Raw genomic sequence first — 20,861 nt, 5'->3', positions numbered from 1 at the left:
CCCTTCTTACACCTTCTCTGGAGCACTCATCACTCTGGACCTGTTCCTAGGGGCACAGGAACAAACATTTTCACGTTAGATCAGGGAGCTGTGCCTGCTGCAGACAGCTGAAATCATTTCTGAGCAAGTGTAGAATGTTACTCAGCATTGTCCCTAAGCCCACGGACAGACTCAGGAAATGGTGTGAACGTTGGCAGATACTGGCAAACAGGCCTTCAAAGTTGTCTGGCTGGTCCTTCTGTGTTCAACAACCAGGTTTGAGGGAGATAATTAAATGTATTGAGCCCCTACCAGGGATGCAACCCTCTGTTACACATGTTCACACATACTTCCTAGTACAAGTCTCAGAATAATCATATTAGTATCATCCCCATTTTACAGATCAAGAAACTGAGGCTCAGGGACATTAGGCATCTTTAGTCACTGCCCAACTTTTATAAAAATGACCAGCTGAAAATGCATTAAGTGTCGTAAGAGATGAAGGAGGGGCTTCTTCCTAGTTGCAAAAACAGTGGAATCTCCAGTTACGCATCATCTTTGATGATATGGCTCCCATACTTTGTACATGTTCTTCCATCTTGTTCTTTTCCTTCACCACTGGATGTGATTGGCCAGCTTATATTAGTATCAAGAGGTGGCTGAGAATCCACTGATTTGGCTGCTCTGTGTTCTTCCTCTCGGTTCTTAATACTGTGTTACATTCCTGAGAGCTACATTTCTTAGTACTAATATCAACATTATCAATTTTCTATTTTCCAGTCATTTTTGTAGAACAAAGAAGGCAAAATGAAATAAAATAGCTAACATTCATTAAGCACCTTACTATTTTGTGTACCAGCCATAGAAATGGTGTAGTGCATTCACAGTCACGAATGCCGCATGATCAAGCGTTTTCCTGAAAAGAGAGAAATGCTGCTTTGACTAGGTATGGCTGAGAACCCAGTCCTCCACTTAGAAATTGACATGTCGGATACCTAAAGGAATTTTCCACTGACGAGGTAATGCCTTCCTACATTTCAAGCCTGGTTTCTCCCCGCTACCCACTCGCTTCCAGTGCCAGGTGCTATGGGCACTTTCTTGGCACTGTGTCATCGTTAGCCCTACACCTTCAGGTTACGGTGATGGATGAGTGCCACAGTGGGTCATAGGAGTGCTCTGGAAGCCGTCCCCACACCAGGCAGCAGGCAATTGCCTAACCATACACATATATGACTGTGAACTGCAAAAACATCCCCCTAGAACCAAACTAAAGGGTTCCTCCTTGGCCAGAACCCCAAAATGCCCATGACCATTTCAAGGCCTCCTATATGAGGAGAAGGTAGGAGGGAGAGTACTTGTGCTCAATTGCTCAGACGTGTCTAACTTTTGGTGACCCCATGGACTGTAGCCCACCAGGCTTCTCTGTCCATGGGATTCTCCAGGCAGGAACACTGGAGCGGGTTGCTATTTCCTCCTCCAGGAGGAGGGAGAGGAAGTATTGTTAAAGTATCTTTCTTATGAAAATCAAATATATCTATACTATCTGTATATGCTTACTATGCAATCTCACTGCTAGGGCCCCACCTAGGGCCTTAGAAGAAGCCTGCGTAAGTGCTCCAATGTTGCTGAAGTTTCAATAACTTCACAGTAATCCTCCTACACTGTCACAACTGAACTCTGTATGTCACCCGGAATGGGCATGGTTGTAGTGGGTGGTGGAAGCCACAGGAGAGCTAATAGGAGAAACAAGTGAATGATTATGTAGTACAGAGGTCAGTAGACTAGATGGCCTGCAAACCAGGTCAGACCCACTTCCTGTTTTTGCAAATAAAGTTTTATTGGAATACAGCCACATTAATTGTTGTGGAGGGCTTTGTGCGGCAGTGGTAGAGTGGAGTTGTTACAACAGATACTTGTCCACCAAACTGAAAATATTTACCACCTGGCCTTTGATATAAACAGTTTAGGAAAAGTTGGGAAGGTCTTGAAGAAGAAGATGAGGCAAGAAAAAGCTAGCGTTAGATTCAAACTGTTGATATTTCATTCTGGCTCCATCATTTCAAAACTGTGTGACTTCGGGCAAGTTATTCAACTTTTATGAACCTCAATTTCCTAATCTGTAAAAAAGGATAATAATTCTTCTGTCACAAATTTTCTATGAGGAGTAGGTGAAACCTTGTGTATAAAGTACTGGCATAGTGCCTGACGTAAAGCTGAAGTTCAGTGTATTATTAGCTGACAGTCACCAAGATACCTGTATTTATTGTCAACCCAGGTAGAGGATTTTATGTGTGCCATTAAGGCCTGTGGTTCAATGCCAGTGCTTTTTCCCTGATGAGGTTCTCATTGCTGCTTCCAAGGTGATACAGTAGGGACAGCCTGAAGCAATTTTGTGATTTAAGTACCATCCTGTTGTCTCTTCACCGACTCACTGCTCTGTGTCACAACCAAAGTCTAGATCATTTCCCCAGAGGCAAGTAAATTCTCCAACTCAATCATTCATTCACCTCGTCTTAGAAGAATGTCTGGCCGTCCAAGGAAACATCAACTGTAAAGACTCAATTGCTCTGCTCTGCAGTTGCCACCTTGCCTCTCTTTAATCTTCTTATCCCAGATAGACTTTATCTAATGCAGAACAGAGAATGGGGTTGACAGATGAAACCTTTTCAGAAATATGTCTGTATCATTTAAAACACTTTGGGCTGCAAAGTAAAGAAAGCCCAACTAAATGTGGCTTAAGGAATAAGGACATTTATTAGTTTGTTAGTTCTCTAAATCCTAAATCCAGAGATAGGTAGTTTCAGAGCTGGGAACTCAAGTAGCTTAGAAACAACAGCAATGGTGTGTTCCTTCCTTTATGTTCATTCTCTTGAGTTGGCCCCCTCCATGGTCCCAGAATGGCTGCCCCAGCTCCAGTCATCATGTGTTGATGGCAACATCAAGAGCAGAGGCAGCAGATTTCCATGAAGCTAATGAAACTTAAGCTTCAGGGCCCCTCACTTTCAAAGACCCCTTCATGGCTTAGAAATGTACTCAAATGGCCATATACTTTTGTGAAATTTTCAGAAATAAGTATATGTATTATTTTACAAAAAGAAGCTGCTTCAAATTAGGTAAGCTTTATGCCCTATAAAATCTAGACCCATCCCTGGTCCTAAGTCAGAAAAACAAAATCATCCTTCCTGGGTTTCTTTTCTAAGAACAAAGACAAGCTTCCTGGAAGCTCTCCCACCAACTTTCCTTTGCATTACATTGACCAAAATTGTATCACAAACCCACTCTTTAATTGTGTTGGTCCAGGTTCTCTGAGAAGTGGATGCTGAGATAGGATTAAACATGCTAGAAATTTTTAGGGGAAATGTCTGTGAGAGAAAATGGGAAGGGAGCCAATAAGACTAAGAGAACCTTCAGATAGCGATGCAGGTTTGGCCCAGAGAAAAGAGCAGAGAGAAGCACTTAACCCCACAGTGCAGCCTCAGGAAAGTTCAGCAAAGCCTTTGGGGAGCACACAAGGTGGAGTGACCTGTTGATGAGTCCTGTGTCTCCCAGAAACAAGCCTGTTTTAGAATCCCTGCCACATACTATCATTAGCTGGGAGCAGCCCATGGGAACCAGAAGTGACCAAACCAGTGACGGCTATGTGAGCACAGCAGGTGGGCTGATGTCCAGTTACACTTCCTGCATTAGAGGATCTAAGAGGTACATTCTCATGGCCACCACATTTACCAAGGAGAACAAGAACCCACAGCTGGCATAGACCAATAAAGAGCCATCCCCAGGGCAGGGAAGGGCCCGGTCTGCACAGGGACTTGGCCATTCAGAGCAGGGAGAACAAAGGTGAGGGATCCTCTTAGTGGAAGAAAGGGTGGTGTGGTGATGAGGCCACAAGAGTGTTCACCCATAGAGACCAGACTTGTTGCCAAGGGGGAGAAGGGATGGGAGAGGGATGGACTAGGAGCTTGGGGTTGGTAGATCCAAACTATTACATTTAGAACAGATAAACAACAAGGTCCTACTGTATAGCACAGGGAACTATATCCAGTCTCCTGGGGTAAACCATAATGGAAAAGAATGTTTAAAAAAGAATGTGTGTGTGTGCGTGTGTGTGTGTGTGTGTGTGTGTATAACTGAATCACTTTTATGTACAGCAGAAATTAACACAAATATGTAAATCAAATATACTTCATTAAAAACAAAAAAAAAAGAGTGTCTGCCTATCTCCACCCTTCAACAAACCTCCGGTACCCTTAGATGGTCATTGAGCATGTTCCTCTCAGCCAGACCCGATCAGATATGACTGCCCTTTATCAGGGGACTTTCCTGACTCCAGGGCCAGCTTATCATGTTCAGTAGAAGGGAGGGAAATAGCTTTCCACATTAGCTATCCAAATCTCAATATCTGTGATGAACTCCTTCTATTGTCAACAAAAAGCCTTGGTTCTGGGTCTTCTGCAAATCGCCTAAGTTTGCAGCTGGCCTGTGCTGCTTTTGTTTTTGATTTTTGTAGGGGTTGTGAGCCTTGATGTCCTGTGTCTATTCTAATTTGGCTCCTGTGTGTTGCCTATTTAAAATCTCCCCCACTGTTTCAATTAGATAAAGACTTCCTGTTCTGCTTGGCAAGTCAGGGCTCAAAGCACTTGGATTTCTCCCCTTTGTGGGGGAGGTGGGTATCATTAATTAAGCATGAGGTAGGGTGAGTTGACTGGAGAAGAAAATGGCAACCCACTCCAGTATTCTTGCCTGGAGAATCCCAGGGACAGAGGAGCCTAATGGGCTGCTGTCTATGGGTTCGCACAGAGTCGGATACAACTGAAGTGACTTAGCAGCAGCAGCAGCAGCAGGGTGAGTTGAATAAATCATTTGAGTAACGTTGTCATACTCCTGATGATGATTTGGAAACCAAGGAAATATTTTATGTGGTTATTGCAGTTGTTGCCTAACTGGCCTCCTGGCTTTCACTCTCACCCCTACTCTCTAATTTCTATTCTCTACTCAACACCCAGAAAGTGATCCTGGTAAGATGCAATTCAGATCTGTCACTCCTGTGCTCAAATCTTTCCAATCACTAACCAATTACTTCTAGTAAAAGCCAAAATCCTTATACTGATCTACATGGTCCTGCCTTAGATCTGCAAACTCTGGCCCTCCAGCCAAATCCAGCTGCCTGCTTTTAGAAATTAAGTTTGGAATCACAGCCACACCTATTTGTTTACATAGTGTCTCAGAGGCTTCTTGTAGAGTTGAGCTGTCCCTACCAAGAACCCGTGTCTACAAAGGCTAAAATCAAGGACCCTTTACTGGAAAGGCTTGGCAACCCCTGCCCTATATGACTATCTTATCTGTACTCTCCAGTCAACTCAAAGACCCATGACCTCCCACCCTCCTTCTTGATCACTCTCTTCATCCATACACTTGGCTCTGTTTATTTCCATAACTCAGGATACCCCCTTCCACCTCAGCTGTGAAAGTCTGGTTCTTCTGCGGGGATAGTCTTCCTTTCAGTATCCTCATGACTTGCTCCCTAACTGCCCACAGGTCTTGATTCGATATGTCTTCTCACCAGAGACTTCACTGGTCACCTCATTTAAATTGTAACCTTCCCTCCCTTGAAGCCTCTATCCTTCCATGGTTTACTTTTCTCCTCAGAACTGTGCACTAACATAAAACACAGTTCACTGCTTGTCTTGTTTACACTCTTGACCCTAAAAGTAAGCTCCTTGAAGATAAGTATTTTTGTCTTTTTTGTTCTGCCCTACCCCCAGGGCTTAGAATAGTGCCTGGCACATAGTAGGTACTTATTAAATATTTGTCAAGCAGATAAATATACCATCAAAGACTCATCATTCTGCTGCCTCACAGAAGACCCAAAGAATAGTGGCTTATTCAGGTCATAGGGTCGTCTTGCAATGCCATCAGGGTATTTGGCTCCTCTATCTCCCCTCCCCACCATCTTTGGTGGGTGACTTTCTTTTCCCCATGGTGTCCTCTTGAACACAGGTTGTTCACTCCACTCTGGCCTCCCCTTCATGTTTCCAAGCTGGTTAAAGTAGGAAATGACTGGGAGGAGGAGGTGACACCTATGTCAGGGAAGAAAGCTTTCCCAGAAATGCCTAGCATACTTCTGCTGATGTCTCTTAGGCGAGAGCTTCATGGCCACCCTAAGCTGTGGGAGAAGTTAGGAAATGTATATTACAGCAGGACATGTGAATATCCTGAAGACCATATGGAAATTTTAAGAATATGCGAAAGGAGAAACAGGTATTGAAGAAGTAACTTACAGCATTTGCTTCATCTGCCTTTTGCTTTTTTTTTTTAAGCTGGTAGAAGTATTAATGGCATCCCACTCCATTACTCTTGCCTGGCAAATCCCATGGACGGAGGAGCCTGGTAGGCTGTAGTCCGTGGGGTCGCAAAGAGTCGGACACGACAGAGACTTCCCTTTCACTTTTCACTTTCATGCATTGGAGAAGGAAATGGCAACCCACTCCGGTGTTCTTGCCTGGAGAGTCCCAGGGACGGAGGAGCCTGGTGGGCTGCCGTCTATGAGGTCGCACAGAGTTGGACACGACTGAAGCGACTTAGCAGAAGTATTAGAGGGTGGAACTTGGGAGGATTTCCAGAACTTTGGAAAGTACAAAGGGCAAAATTGCTGATATTTGTAAGTGTTCATCCCAAACATTCCCTGTACTGAAGTCTCCTAGCTTGCTGAACGTCCCTTGTCATCCCACTTCGAGTAAGGTTTATGTGATGCTCACTATATTGCTCCTTTGCTCAGCAATATGTGTTGCACATGGTAGGTGCTCAGGAACTATTTCTATCTGCATTAACAAATGAACTGAAATAAATTCTGAGGAGTATGTACACACATAGGTACACATACATGGGTGTCTAAATGCCTATATTCTATTTATTGAGTGCTTCCTGTATGCTGTCATATATATTCAATTCTGACAGCAATTCTGAGAAACCAAGAGTGGCATCTCCATTTTGTGATGAGGACTGTAGAAGTCTCTGTTTCAGACTCAGGAGCGGAAGAATTGGTGCTTTTGAACTGTGGTGCTGGAGAAAACTCTTGAGAGTTCTTTGGACAGCAAGGGGATCAAACCAGTCAATCCTAAAGGAAATCAGTTCTGAATATTCATTGAAAGGACTGATGCTGAAAGTGAAACTCCAGTACTTTGGCACCTAACATGAAGAACTGACTCATTTGAAAAGACCCTGATGCTGGGAAAGATTGAAATCAAAAGGAGAAGAGGGCAGAAGAGGATGAGATAGTTAGATGCATCATCAACTCATTGGACATGAATGTGAGCAAACTTGGGGAGATAGTCAAGGATAGAAAAGCCTGGCCTGTTGCAGCAAAGAGTCAGACACAACTTAGCAACTGAACAACAACAACAAGCCAAAAGGTACCTGCAATGCAGCACACAGCTAGTAAGTGGTAGAGGCAAGACTCAAACCCTAGTCACTGATTCTACAGCTTAGGTTCCCGTGATCACATTCATTCAGTGAATCATTCAACAGATAAATACTCACTGCTTCCTGTGCACCATGTATGGTTGTAATAATATTTCCTGCATCAAGAAAATATTAATCTAATTGAAAGATGAATTTTGCCAAGTAAAGCATAGTATAAAGAGATTAAAATACACACATCCTCTTTTCATCTGTATGTTTCTTCTGAACATTTCTAGGTAAAGTACCCACCATTTAACTTCAGGTTCACATGGCTTATTTCAGATTTCTTAACTAGTTTCCTTTAGTTCTCAACTTGTTGCATATTATTTGTTTAACGAGATTGTAGATTGCTCGAGATAAAGAAAGTGAAATCGATCAGTCGTGTCCAGCTCTTTGCAACCCCATGGACTACAGCCCACCAGGCTCCTCCATCCATGGAATTTTCCAGGCAAGAATATTGTAGTGGGGTTGCCATGTCCTTCTCCAGGGGATCCTCCCAACTCAGGGATCGAACCTGGGTCTCCCACCATTGTAGGCAGACGCTTTACCATCTGAGCCACCAGGGAAGCCTTACTTGAGATAAGGTGTGTCTTATTCATTATTGAGTTCCAATCATAAGCTTGCCTGGAGTTAGGATAGTGATGGGCACTCTGGGCTTAATAGATTCCTATTGGATAAAACAGAATTGACTAGGCAGGGTTTCGGGCTGCAAGCAATGGAAAACTGCCCTGAGTGATTTATGCAGGAAAGGGATTTATTAGAAGGATATAACTTACAGAACCAGCTTCATAATAAAGACAGGAAGGAAGTGAGGTTAGGTAGAAAAGATACAACCAAAATCATGGCTGATTAAACTACCACCACTGGCAGCACCACTGCTGGACACTGAATGCTGACATTTGCTGCTAGGACTACTGTATCAGTGAGATTATGCTACAGTAATAAACAGCCCCAACGTCTCAGTGGCTTAGGGGACAGTGGTTCATTTTTCACTCCCATTATATGTCTGCAGTGGTGGGCCCAAGCCAGTAGAGGCCTCATGCTTCCATGATCCCAGAATCTGGAAAAGGGAAAGGCTAGCCAATCTAATAGCTCTTACAGCTTCTTTTTAAAATATAATATAGACTACTTTCTCTCACGTCTAACTGACAAAAGCCTAATCTTTTACAGGATGGGAAAGTGCAATTCTACTAAGCACCCAAAATGAGAATTTTTATATTTGTGATCAGCTTTGATGACTCTGCCAGTTCCAATACAAGTTTTTCCATGAATGCTTGCCCACTAGTTCTGCATTTAATGTGACTCATTTAAAATTCAAAATCCTGAGGGTAACATCCCACTGGCCAAGGGTAGTTCATGTTTAGTGCTATTAAGAAGGTGCATGAGGGAGGACACAGGATGGTCAATCAGAAAGTTACAACATGACAGAATCCTAACCCATCTTTGTCAGTTGGAATCTGTATTGCTGATCAACAAAGTCTGCTTCTTCTAGGATGATGCATTGTCAGAGGACACTTCAGATTTAGCTAAATTCTGAGTTCTTCAAGGAGGTAATGTTGACAGTCAACACACACACACACACATATATTTTAAAAGAATAATCTTATGCCTTAGGATCAAGCACTCAGTTAGATTTGCATGTTTCCTGAAGTGTCCTCCTAAGTTAAAAACTATTACTTGAAAAAGGTTAGGAGGTTGAGTAAGTATGGAAAACGCTGGCTTCTTTCAGTCATTCTTTGTGGTAGGCAGCCTCTAAGCTGGTCAGTGACCACATCTCCCAACAGTCACACCCTTGTGTAAGCCTTTCCTCTTGGGTGTAGGTAGGATTTATGTACTCACATCTAACAAACAGAAGTGATGGATGAAGTGATAGATGTTAATTCCGATGTTAGGTTATAAAAAGACTGTGGCTTCCATCCTGGTATCTTCCCTTGATCTTTTGCTCAGAGAGAAGCCAGCTGTCATGCTGTGAGCAAAGAACTGAAGCCTCCAGCCAATAGCCAGTGAGGACCTGCAGGCTTCCGACAGCTATAGCTAATCTTGAAATTGGGTCCTCCCCAAATGAGACTTGAGGTGACTGCAGCCCACTCAACGCCTTGATTGCAGCCTGGAAGACCCTGAGCTGAGGACCCATTTCAACTGTGCCTGGGTTCCTGACCCACAACTGTGAGATGATAACTCTTGTTTTAAACCACTAAGTTTGGGGGGTAATTCTTTATCAGCAGGAGACCAAGAGTTCAATAAATATCTTACAGCAGTATGTGACACTCTTGGAACACATAAATGGGCACAACAGACCTGACTTCTGCCCTTATGGAGTTTAAATTAATTTAGATGTGTTTCTATTCTGAGGGAATAGATAGAGCCTTTAATATGCAAATGTGCACCATCAATCTCTAAGAGGTGGAGTATGGGTCTCTAACTTTTAAACTCCTTTTTTTTTTTGCTCCGCATTTCATAGAGCTAATGTTTTATGGAACACACATTGGAAAATTCTCTTAGTAGCTAAATGAGTAAATGAATTAAAGTTGCAATTTTAAAGGCTTAAGCTCCCCTGCAAAATTTTCAGAGTATGCCGCCCTTTGTTCATTATAGACTTAAGAGCTACTCTTTTCCTGGACCCCATGTGCACTTTCACTAATTTACTTAGCAAACATTGACTGATTATCCACTGTGCTGTAAGGCACTGCAAGCACCAAACTGTTACTCGGGCAGTGGGGCTGCTGTATTTCTCCTGAAGTGTATTTGGAAATTCACTAATTGTTTCATTTTGTGAGTAATGGTTTCAGCCACAATATTTGGACAAAGAGCAAAGGCGAGAAAGAATGGGACTGGCTAATGTTAAAATCAAAGCTTTGCTGAAAACCGTAATGCGTATTGAAGCAAAGCATTGTCCTCAAGAGGAGAGGAGACATAATCGGTATTGAAACAGTGCCTGAAACACTTCATCGGACTGTATTTAAAATGTTTAAAGAACTCTTGGAACAAATAAAGCCCTGAAAAGGTCTTTCAAATTGAAATGAATTCTTGGCATGCTTTCCCCTCAACTGCCACCACTCTGCACCCAATAGCCTGCCTCAGAAAAGCCTGTGGTAGCAGGACTTTTGTCTTAATTGCCTAACATGTCAAGTGTTTCATATTTTAGGTGAAACGCAGGCCGGGCGGTTGAGGGGGAGGAAGTTACCTCGTTTATGAAACACTGAAATGGCAACCCCATTTTGTCTTTGGTGCATTGCTCCTTGGGATTGCATGAGACATTTAATGAAGTAGGAGATGTCCAGGGACCAACCTCTCAGCAAACCATGTCCCATTTCTATCTCTGGTAGGCATTTGGGATATGGTTTATAAATAAGGTGGTGCCGGTGTTGGAGAAGACATGGAGAAATGAGATGGATTGAAGATGTAAAATTGAAATGTGAAGGTATAAGATAGGATAATACTTATCCTCTTGAGAGGATGGGAGAGTTATCAATATTAAAAGAATTGACAGTCTTAACTATGAGAAAATTAAAACCTTATATTAAGCTAATAAATAAATAACTACAAAGAGGCAAAAGAGCAAGCCATGGAAAATTACCTGCAGTGTATATGACAGAGAAAAATTTAGTATTTTTACTCTATAAGTAGTTCCTAAAAGTCATTAGGAAAAAGACAAACATCTTAGGATGCCCCATTCCCCCCCTCCAAAAAAAGGAAATGACATAAACAGGGAATTCTTGTGAGCAAAAGTATAAAAGAAAAATAAGTAAAGAAAATCAACTTCTAGGGTGATTAAGTAAATGTTAGATCTATATTGAAAGGTAATAGCATAAAGTCAGTAACGGCACAGTCTCTGGATTCAGGCTGGCTGGGTTGCTGCCTCATTTTTCTCATCTATAAAATGAAGGTAATAGGGTTATTGTAAGTGGGAGGCAAGTTCATATCATACAGTTGGAATAGTGCCTGGCACATCAGGAGTGGTACATAAATGCTAGTTGCTATTACTTCTCTTATTAAATTGATAAATAATAAAAATGATAATAGCCAGTGGTATCAAAGGCCTGGAGACAGGCACTCTTGTACACGGCTAGGGGGTATAAATTTGGCAGAGTCTTCTTAGAGGGCAATTTAGCCTCATGCATTAAGGAATTAGAATGCTACATTGCCTTGGGCCAAAGTCCATGGTAGGAATTTTCCCCAAGGAAATAAGAAGTCAAATATATAAATAAAACAACTATAAAGACTGTTTTTCAGAGCTCTGTATAATTGTGCAGTACTGAAAAGAACCTAAATGTCCAACAATACATTCGTTGAACACATTATTGGACATGCATTTAGTAGAATTCTATGTAGTCATCAAATGACATAAAGAACCACTAAAAGGGCATTTGGGAACAATTGAAATATGACTTAGATAATGTTATTGTGTCAGTGCTGTTTCCTGAGTGTGATCAAGTTCCTACAGTGCTTTGTAGGAAAATGTAGAATACCTGCCAAAGTGAACTGATGTTTACAGCTTACTTTCAAATGGTTCCGGAAAAAACATAACACCACACACACATCATATATATTTATAAATATCTCACAGAGAGAGAAAGCAATGGTGAATCTGGGTGAAGGGTAAATAGAATGGTTATTTTTATCTATGAACCTTTCTGTCTGTATGAGATTTTTCAAAATGAAAAGCTGGGAAAATGTAAAAAAATATATAAGCACAGAAAAATGATATATTTTAAGGAAAAAAGTAGTTTACAAATCAGTATATACAATATGATCTCAATTTTTTTGGTAAAAGATTAGGATTAGTTGGTATTTATGAGTTTGGGTAAACTCTGGGAGTTGGTGATGGACAGGGTGGCCTGGCACGCTAAGGTTCATGGGGTCACAAAGAGTCAGACACGACGGAACTGATCTGAAATGACTGACTGGAGCCTCCTCACATGTCAGGCTGTGTTAAGTGTGCATTGCCTTATGTTGCTAAAACCCTATGAAATTCTGAGGCATTATGATTTTGCTTACACAAAAAAATAATAGAAATTTAGAGATGAAAAGGGGCTTCCAATGTGGCTTAATGGGTAAAGAATCTTCCTGTAAAGCAGGAGACTTGGGTTCCACCCCTGAGTCAGGAAGATCCCCTGGAGGAGGGAATGGCTACCCACTCCAATATCCTTGCCTATAGAATGCCATGGACAGAGGGGCCTGGCGGGCTATAGTCCATAGGGTCACAAAGAGTCAGACACGACTGAAGCCACTGAGTGCACCACACACACACACACACACACGCACGCACACAGATGAAAAACTTACTAAAAGCCAGCCACTTATACTCAAACATGAGTTTGAGTCTTTATGACCGCAAGTCCACACTTCTTTTTTATTGAATGAAAGATTCTTTAAATTCTTTAGTGCTTTACCATTTTCAAAAGATCCATGCACATGATTTCATATAACCCCATAATAACCCTTTTATTTTCCCTACCTCTATCTTCGCCCTCCCCTGTTCCCTCTGCCCATTGGTAATCGCTACTTTGTTCTCTGTATCTGTGAGTCTACTTCTTTTTTGTTTTATTCACTAGAGTATTTTTCAGATTCCACATACCCTACAGTATATGTCTTTGTCTAGCTTATTTCACTCAAGTCTACACTCTCAACTACTGTTGCAGAGAGAAAAGAGCAAGAGGCTGCTATAGCTGCTGACAGTGATGTTGAGATTAGCTAATAATTATTGATAAGGGCTGTAATGGAGTTACATAGTCAATGCTTTAAAGAAGCAAAAGCAAAGAAAGAGGCTTGTTTTATAGGGCAGGAAGATAGGAAGAATGTTCTTACTAAGGTGGTGCCATTTGAGATGGGCTTTGAAGGATCCATAGGAGTACAATAGGGGCTGGTGGACCATTCACTACAGAGGGAAGAGCATGAGTAAAGACAGTGTGTTTAAGAAACCATAACTCCTTCTCTGGTAGTGAGGAGGGAGGTAATCAAGGAAGATGGCAGCTAATAAGACTGGACAGAGAGCAGCGCTCCTTCTTTCTGATGCTGATGAGAGCTGCTTCTGAAAAATGACCCAGGCAACAGAGTTTTCTGTATGAGAAAATGAGACTGTCACTGGGCAGGCAAAGTGAGGGACTTTTGGGAGCAGTTTCAACAGGAGGTGATGAACAATTTTACCAGAGTAAGAATAGTGGGAAGGAAGAAGGGACAGAATCAAAGCTTCCTCCTCTAAAAGTCTGCAGTATTACTTAGAGACATACCATAATAAGTACGCATCTTGAAATATCACCTTATCTTCCTGAGCTGGTCCTTGGCTTGTTTGTGCTTATACCCACCTATTTTGTATTGTAAGAACTGCCTTCCCCAAATTCCCTTACCTTCCAGCTTCTTGATGGGTTTGGCCAATGGGATGCACTGGCAGAAGATGGAGGCAGGAAGAGGGGCAAGTCCAGGGTTTTTCTGCCCCTCTCTGCCTGCTACGGGTGGTGTTCCTGGCAACAGCTATGTCTCATTCATGAGCCCAGATCCTGCTGGGCTGCCCCTCCCAACATGGAGCTACCTCTCATGCTCGGCCTCCATTGTGGCTCTAGATCTTGCCACATGGCTTGGCTTCAGGTCTCTGATATCATCATCTTCTCTCTGTCCCTCCATCCTGGACATAGCACAGGCTTCTTGCTGCTGCTACTTCCTCCCTTGTCTCCTTTCTGTTCCATTCAGTGCCTTAGCTCTCCCATCCCCTCTGGAACTTGCATTAGATTCCTTTGGATTGAAACTCCTACAGTATTTTTGTTTCCTGGCTAGACTCCCCACTTAGAGCAGAATTTCCTAATGGACAGGCACTGTATCTGTCCATTTTTAGAATTCCACAAGGAGGAAGATAGAATTACTCAGGAAATACTTGATTGATTCTGGGCCTTGGATCCCACTAGTAATCCTCATTGGCTCACTGACGTGGGATCTGAAAAGAGAAGACACAGAAGAAAGGGGAATGAATTTTAATTCCTTCTTCTACATGCTTAGCTTGAATTATAGTATACTTTCCACCCATTCATTCATTCAATCAACAAACATGTATTGAGTGCCTAGCAAGTGCTGGGGATATAGCAGTGATCCTTTCCTTGGGGAGTTTACATTTTAGTAGAGGACTTTGATGATGCTAGAAAAGACCCTGATGCTGTGAAAGATTGAGGGCAGGAAGAGAATGGGGTGATAGAAAGTGAGATGGCTGGATGGCATCACCAACTCAATGGTCATGAGTTTGAGCAAACTCCAGGAGATGGTGAAGGACAGGGGAGCTGGCGTGCTGCAGTCCATGGGGTTGCAAAGAGTTGGACAAGACTTAAGAACTGAACAGCAACAATTAATGCACCAACAAGCCACTGAGGAGAAGAGGCTGGCTCATTTTTTTTCACTTCATTTTTTTCACAGAGTCACTGCCTGGTGATACCCTATCAGATAATCTGGTGAGGAGATGGAGACTTGCAGGTGGAATAACAATAATGGTAGTATCATTTGAGGGGCAGATTCTGTGCTAAGACATCTATCCAACCAATCCAACAACATTTCTTGGGTACACTATGTGCTAGGTGATATGGTTTACAGAGCCAGCAAGACAAATAGGTCCACACACTCTTGGATCATATCGTCTAATTGGGATGAAAGACATTAAGCAAATTAAAATGAGGGTACATGCTCTGACAGAGACGTAAATGTGGTATGAGAGCTGATAATAGGGGAACTTGACCTAGCCTAGGGGTACTGGTGGTCCCCTAAGTCTTCCCCAAGGAAGTCAAGTTTTGGCTAAGCCTTGAAAGTCCAGGGGGTTGGGTGGTAGAAAGTGTTCTGGAGAAGTTTTCATCTGTTATCTCATTTAACCCTCACATCAGAGGGTCCAGAAACTCAAGCAACTGTTTTCTGTCCTCTACTGCTTTCTCAGTGCTTGTCACCAACATCCTCAGCTTTTAACTGACCAGACTGCTTGCAAATAATGAACTTGGAGAGAACAGCTCCTCCAGAGTCTATCAATCAAATAAATTGTCCTCCTATGGAATAACACTCCCAGAGGAGCAGAAGCTACATTCATGGTAGCCATTATGATTGTTCACAAATATTCCAGTTCCCTTTCTGAGTACTTGTGAGATTATGCTTTGAAGTTCTTTTAAGTTAGATACAGTTGTATGAATGGCATTAGCCAGTGAAATATGAGTGTATCACTTCCAGGTGAAAACTTTAAAACTCAGAGTGTGGTTCTTTTGTTCTCCTTTTCCTGCCTCATACATTTTGAAAGCATGTGCAGTGATGGTGCTTCCAAGAGCCTGGGCCCCTAAGTGAATGCTGTAAATAGTGTAGTTAACCTGTCAACCCACCTTGCACATTGGACCTAAGCAAGAAAGAAAGCTTTGCTGTTTTAGGCTGTTGAAATTTGGGAATTGTTTGCTATTGAAGCATTATCTAGCATAACCTGACGGATACAGGATTGTTTGTGTGTTTTCTTTTCCTCTTCTCAGTGATGAGTGACCAGTTGCTCTAAACTAGATAAGCCAAGCACGTTACACACCTGAAAATTTGACATGAGCATTATTTCCCAGTTTTGCAGCTAGAAGTCAAGAACAATCACAGATAGGGCTGCAACTGGGCTTTGTTCACAGGACAGACTGACTATAATATGCAAACTTTACCCCGCTCACCCAACAATGTCACCTGGCTCCTAAGGAGGAACAGAGAGAGGTTTATGGAGCTGGGAAAAGGGAAGACCTTTGGCTTGGGAATGCCATTTACAGCTCTTTATAAAATCTCTGGGTTCTGATGGGGATAGGGCAAGTTGTTTCTGCATGATTGTGGCCCTTCTTTCCTTTTCATAGTTAATCTTATATAGGTCTACTAATTTTTTTATTTCAGGGAGGCAAGGCATATTGGCCAACTATGGTCTTAAACTGTTTCAGAATTAAGTCCAAACTCCTCAAAATGCCCTCTGGGCCTTTATGCTGGTGGGTGCCTCCCTCCTCCACCTCATCTTACAAATTCCTTCCTCTACTTCTCAGCTAGGCAGCGATGACCTTCTGCCAGTTCCTACAAACAACTCAGTTCTCTTTTGACCCTGTACCCTTGTATGTGGTGTTTCTGCTTTGGGGGGATATTTCCCCTATTTGGTAAGTTCCTACTCATCCTTGAAGTCTGACCATCCAAGTCTCTTCTTCCAGAAAGCCATCTCTGACCACCCACCTTGGGTTAGGGTCCCCTTCTTCAGGTCTCCCCTGGCACACACAGTGCTGTGGTACTGATTCAGAAACTGGACTTTGGAGTTGAAATGTCTGGGTTAAAATTCTGTGTCCACATTTTATAGCCCTTCAACTTTGGGTAAATTGCTCAGCTTCTTTACACCTCATTTTTCTCATCAATAAAGTGGGGATGCTGACGGGGTAGGTACATGTAAAATGCTTAAAACAGTTGTCTGGCACAAAGTACATTCTCAGAAAGTGTTAGGGTTTGTAATGATTATCATATTAATGTACAATTCTGACAACTACAGGTGGAATCTTTAGATCAGTGAACCCCAGATATAGTATACCAATTGAATATGAATAATGTTTACCCACATGCATGCAGCTCTACCCATTTGTCAAAGGCTGCATGACCCTAAGACATGAAGAATCAATGCTGAGAGGGCCATGATTTCACTGGGATCTGCTCTCAGAGCTGATTTACAGCTCTTGCTGAAAAGTTACTTCTTTAAAGTTCTTTGCATTGTGTGACCTAGTCCCACTCAACAAATGAGCAAGCCGTTATGTTGACTGTGATTCTTTCTTTCAGGAGAAAGTTCAGAAGAAGTAGGCATATATGTCCGTTTCTGATGTGGAGCTTCCCTTGTGGCTCAGCTGCAAGGAATCCACCTGCAATGCGGGAGACCTGGGTTTGATCCCTGGGTTGAGAAGATCCTCTGGAGAAGGGAAAGGCTACTCACTCCAGTATTCTGGCCTGGAGAATGCCATGGACTGTATAGTCCATGGGGTTGCAAAGAGTCAGACACAACTGAGTGACTTTCACTTCACACTGATGTGGAGCAGATTGAAATTGGGGTGGACTCATCAATAGTCTTCTACCTAATGACAGAGTCTTCCACTCACAAAGACACACACAGCAAAGGGATCATTGCTGAGCTTTATACACATTCACTATGTACCCAAGAAATAGCTGATGTTTGCCAGGGGCTCGCTCAGAAATAGTGCAGTGAAACATACACAATCTGTTAATTCATGTGTGTAATTCTTGAACTTCCCTATCTGGAAACTTGCTGCACTTGCAGCTCTTATTAATGTCTCTGTTTCAACTAGAAGCTCAACAAGGGTAGTACTCAGAAGGAAAGCTGAGTCCCTATTGCCCCCAGTGACAAGCACTGTGCCTGACCCATAATAGAAGTAACCAACACTAGTTGAGCATTTACAGTGCGGGCCAGACAGTGTTCTAATGACCTCATTTAGTCCTCACAGTCAACCTATCGAGGTATTGTTATTATCCCCAATTAAAGACAAAGAATAGAGGCCTGGTGAGGCACAGAGAGGCTAAAGAACTTGTTCAAGATTACATGGATAGAAAGCAATGAAGCCAGGCTTCCAAACCAAATGGCCTTGTTTGTTCCTACCCAGTAGATGCATAGAAAGCATGTGATAAAGCTCTCAACACGTGTGACCCCAGCTGAACGAGGCTGGTTCACATTATGGTTGTTGGGTTGGTTGCTATGCTTGCTGCTTGGTTTCCAGAATGCTGAAGAGTCAAAGATTATATTAATGCTTTGATTGACAGGTAGGCTTCAGAATAATGGGCAGAAAATTATTTAATTTTCTTTGGAAAACAGCTTTCTGGCTTTGGTAAAATGATACCTGTTTATTGTAAAAACTTCAGAAGTATAAACAGAAACTTTTTTAAAAATCAGAAAACAAAAGAAGAAGGAGACACCAGGAATGGAACTAGAATCAATAAAACTCCTTTTAAAAAATCTTCAGAAATCCAATAAACTAGTTATAGCTATTATTTCCAACCTTTCAGGCAAGTTTACATATTTATATACATATTTAGCTCTATATAAAACATTTTACATAAATGGGATCATATTAAATATGCAATTCTAAGACCTATTTTCAAAAATTTCTTCACTTCCCAATATGCTATGGAAAGAAAAATCATCATTGTTCTTCAAGACCTCTAAATATTTCCTTATCTGAATTAATATAATTATTTCATCAGGCCCTATTGAAAGACATTTAGGTTGTTTCCCCAAGTCCTCTGTTAAAACAGCATTACAAAGAACATCCTGTATATTTTTGAAAAATTCACAAGAATCACCTTAGATAATATCAGAAGATATGATTTCTGAGAAACCACAGGGAGTACACACTGACATTTTGATACATATCGACAGACTGCCCTCCCAAAATATCGTCCCAGTTTAGGTCCCATCATGACACCCATTCATCATGACTGACTTTATAAATCTTTGCTAATCTGATAGGCAAAATAACCCCAGTAATTTAATTTCTGTGTTTTTTTTTTAAGATATTTATTTATGTGGCTGTGCTGGGTGGGTCTTAGTTACAGCATGTGGGATCTTTTTTAGTTGCAACATGTCAATCCTTAAGAGGAATCTAGATCCCTGAACCAGGGAATCAACATGCACCCCCTGTATTGGGAGCATGGAATCTTAGCCACTGGACCACCAGGGAAATCCCTAAAAAATCTTTAATGTATGTTCATTGTTGATGTGCATTTCTCCAAAGATAACATAGATATCAATAACACTTCTAGCTTTGATGAAGAGTTATTTATGTACAAAGAGGTTCATCCTCGCATTACTTATCCCAGTTAGAAAACAGAAAAACAACCAAATGGGGGAATCAACCCACCAGTTAAGGTATAAACATGTCGGAATATTTTGTAGTTACACAAAATAGAATATTTTGGATGAATATTTACTAGCACAGGGAAATGATTATAATATCAAGCTGGTGGAAATTTCTTAAGGAAAAATCAAAATGCAAAATTATAGAACAATTCCAACTCTGTCAAAATATATCTGTTAAAAGCAAAAGATGAGGAAAAAATAGATATGAAGGAAACACAAGTCATTAGTGTTGATTTCTGTGAAATGGAATTTGGGAAGATTTGAACTTTCTTTAGACTTTTTTTTGCAGATGCTGACTTTTCTGATAGTATGGGACTAATACTGAACATTTGGTTGCTGTGTTTATTTTTCTCAGTGCTTGGGGTGGTGTGCCCTCAGTACTTAACATTATCATTAATGATCTATTCCAGTAAACTAAATAGACATATGCTTTGGTTTATCCCTACTTACAAGGAACATGCTCATTAGTACTGAACCATGTTGGGGGCAAGATCCCAGCTTTCAAGGAGTGTGTCTTCTGGAAGGTGAGAGGAGGCATATGAGTATCTACAGTGTAACAGGCAGCAGTAGGTTCACTAAGATATGGCTAAGCCTCCTAGACAAGGTGACATTTCAGCCCAGCCTTGAAGCATCATTTGGATTTTATATGTAACATTTGTCATTTTTTTTACTCTATAAGTAATGTGTTTATTGCAGAAAAGTAGGGAAATGAAGAAGATAATAACATTGTACATAGGGTAATTATCACGTGTGGAACACTGTGTTAAATCCTATGTATGGAGAAATCTCATTTAACCCCTAGTTGCCCCAAAAGATGGGTGTGATTATTTGTGCATTCCACAGGCAAGGAAAGACAGAATAAAACAAATTGATGAGTGAATTCAGGGTACTTGATTGGAAAATTGGCACAGGCATTAATGGAACCCAAGTTGACCTGGTGCCATAGGAAAAAAATAAATAAATGTGAAGCCTATTCCATCTCTTTTCTTCCCTGTGCATGAGCTCTTCTTGGGTTCTTGCTGCCTACATTCTGAGTGATCATCACTCAAGCAGTATCTGCACATAGGTGGAAACACTTCCCTGGTGGCTCAGACGGTAAAGCATCTGCCTACAATGCGGAAGACCTGGGTTCGATCCCTGGGTCGGGAAGATCTCCTGGAGAAGGAAATGGCAACCCACTCCAGTATTCTTGCCTGGAAAATTCCATGGACGGAGGAGCCTTGTAGGCTACAGTTCATGGGGTCGCAAAGAGTCGGACATGACTGAGCGACTTCAATGTCAATGTCATGTCAAAGGCATACAAGTGGATGAGATCACCAGGGAAACATGCAGAGGAGAAGAGAAAGGGCTCTGAGAACCAGTCCCAAACAACAGAGATGGAGGCATCTTCCCAAGTCAGGGCTGGGTAGACAGGAGGCAGCGTCAGGAAAAACTTTGCTGTGGTAGTACTCTTGGAGCTGAATCTTAGAGGATGAGGCTTGCCAGATTCAGAAGAGGAAGACAAGTGTCCTTGAACAGAGTGAGCCAAGGAAAGAACCTCTGCAAAGACTTATCAGAT

The sequence above is a fragment of the Bubalus bubalis genome, chromosome 4 (assembly GCF_019923935.1).
Source record: "Bubalus bubalis isolate 160015118507 breed Murrah chromosome 4, NDDB_SH_1, whole genome shotgun sequence".
Taxonomy (NCBI): domain Eukaryota; kingdom Metazoa; phylum Chordata; class Mammalia; order Artiodactyla; family Bovidae; genus Bubalus; species Bubalus bubalis.
The sequence above is the reverse complement of the archived record's forward strand: the minus strand, read 5'-3'. Positions refer to the sequence as shown.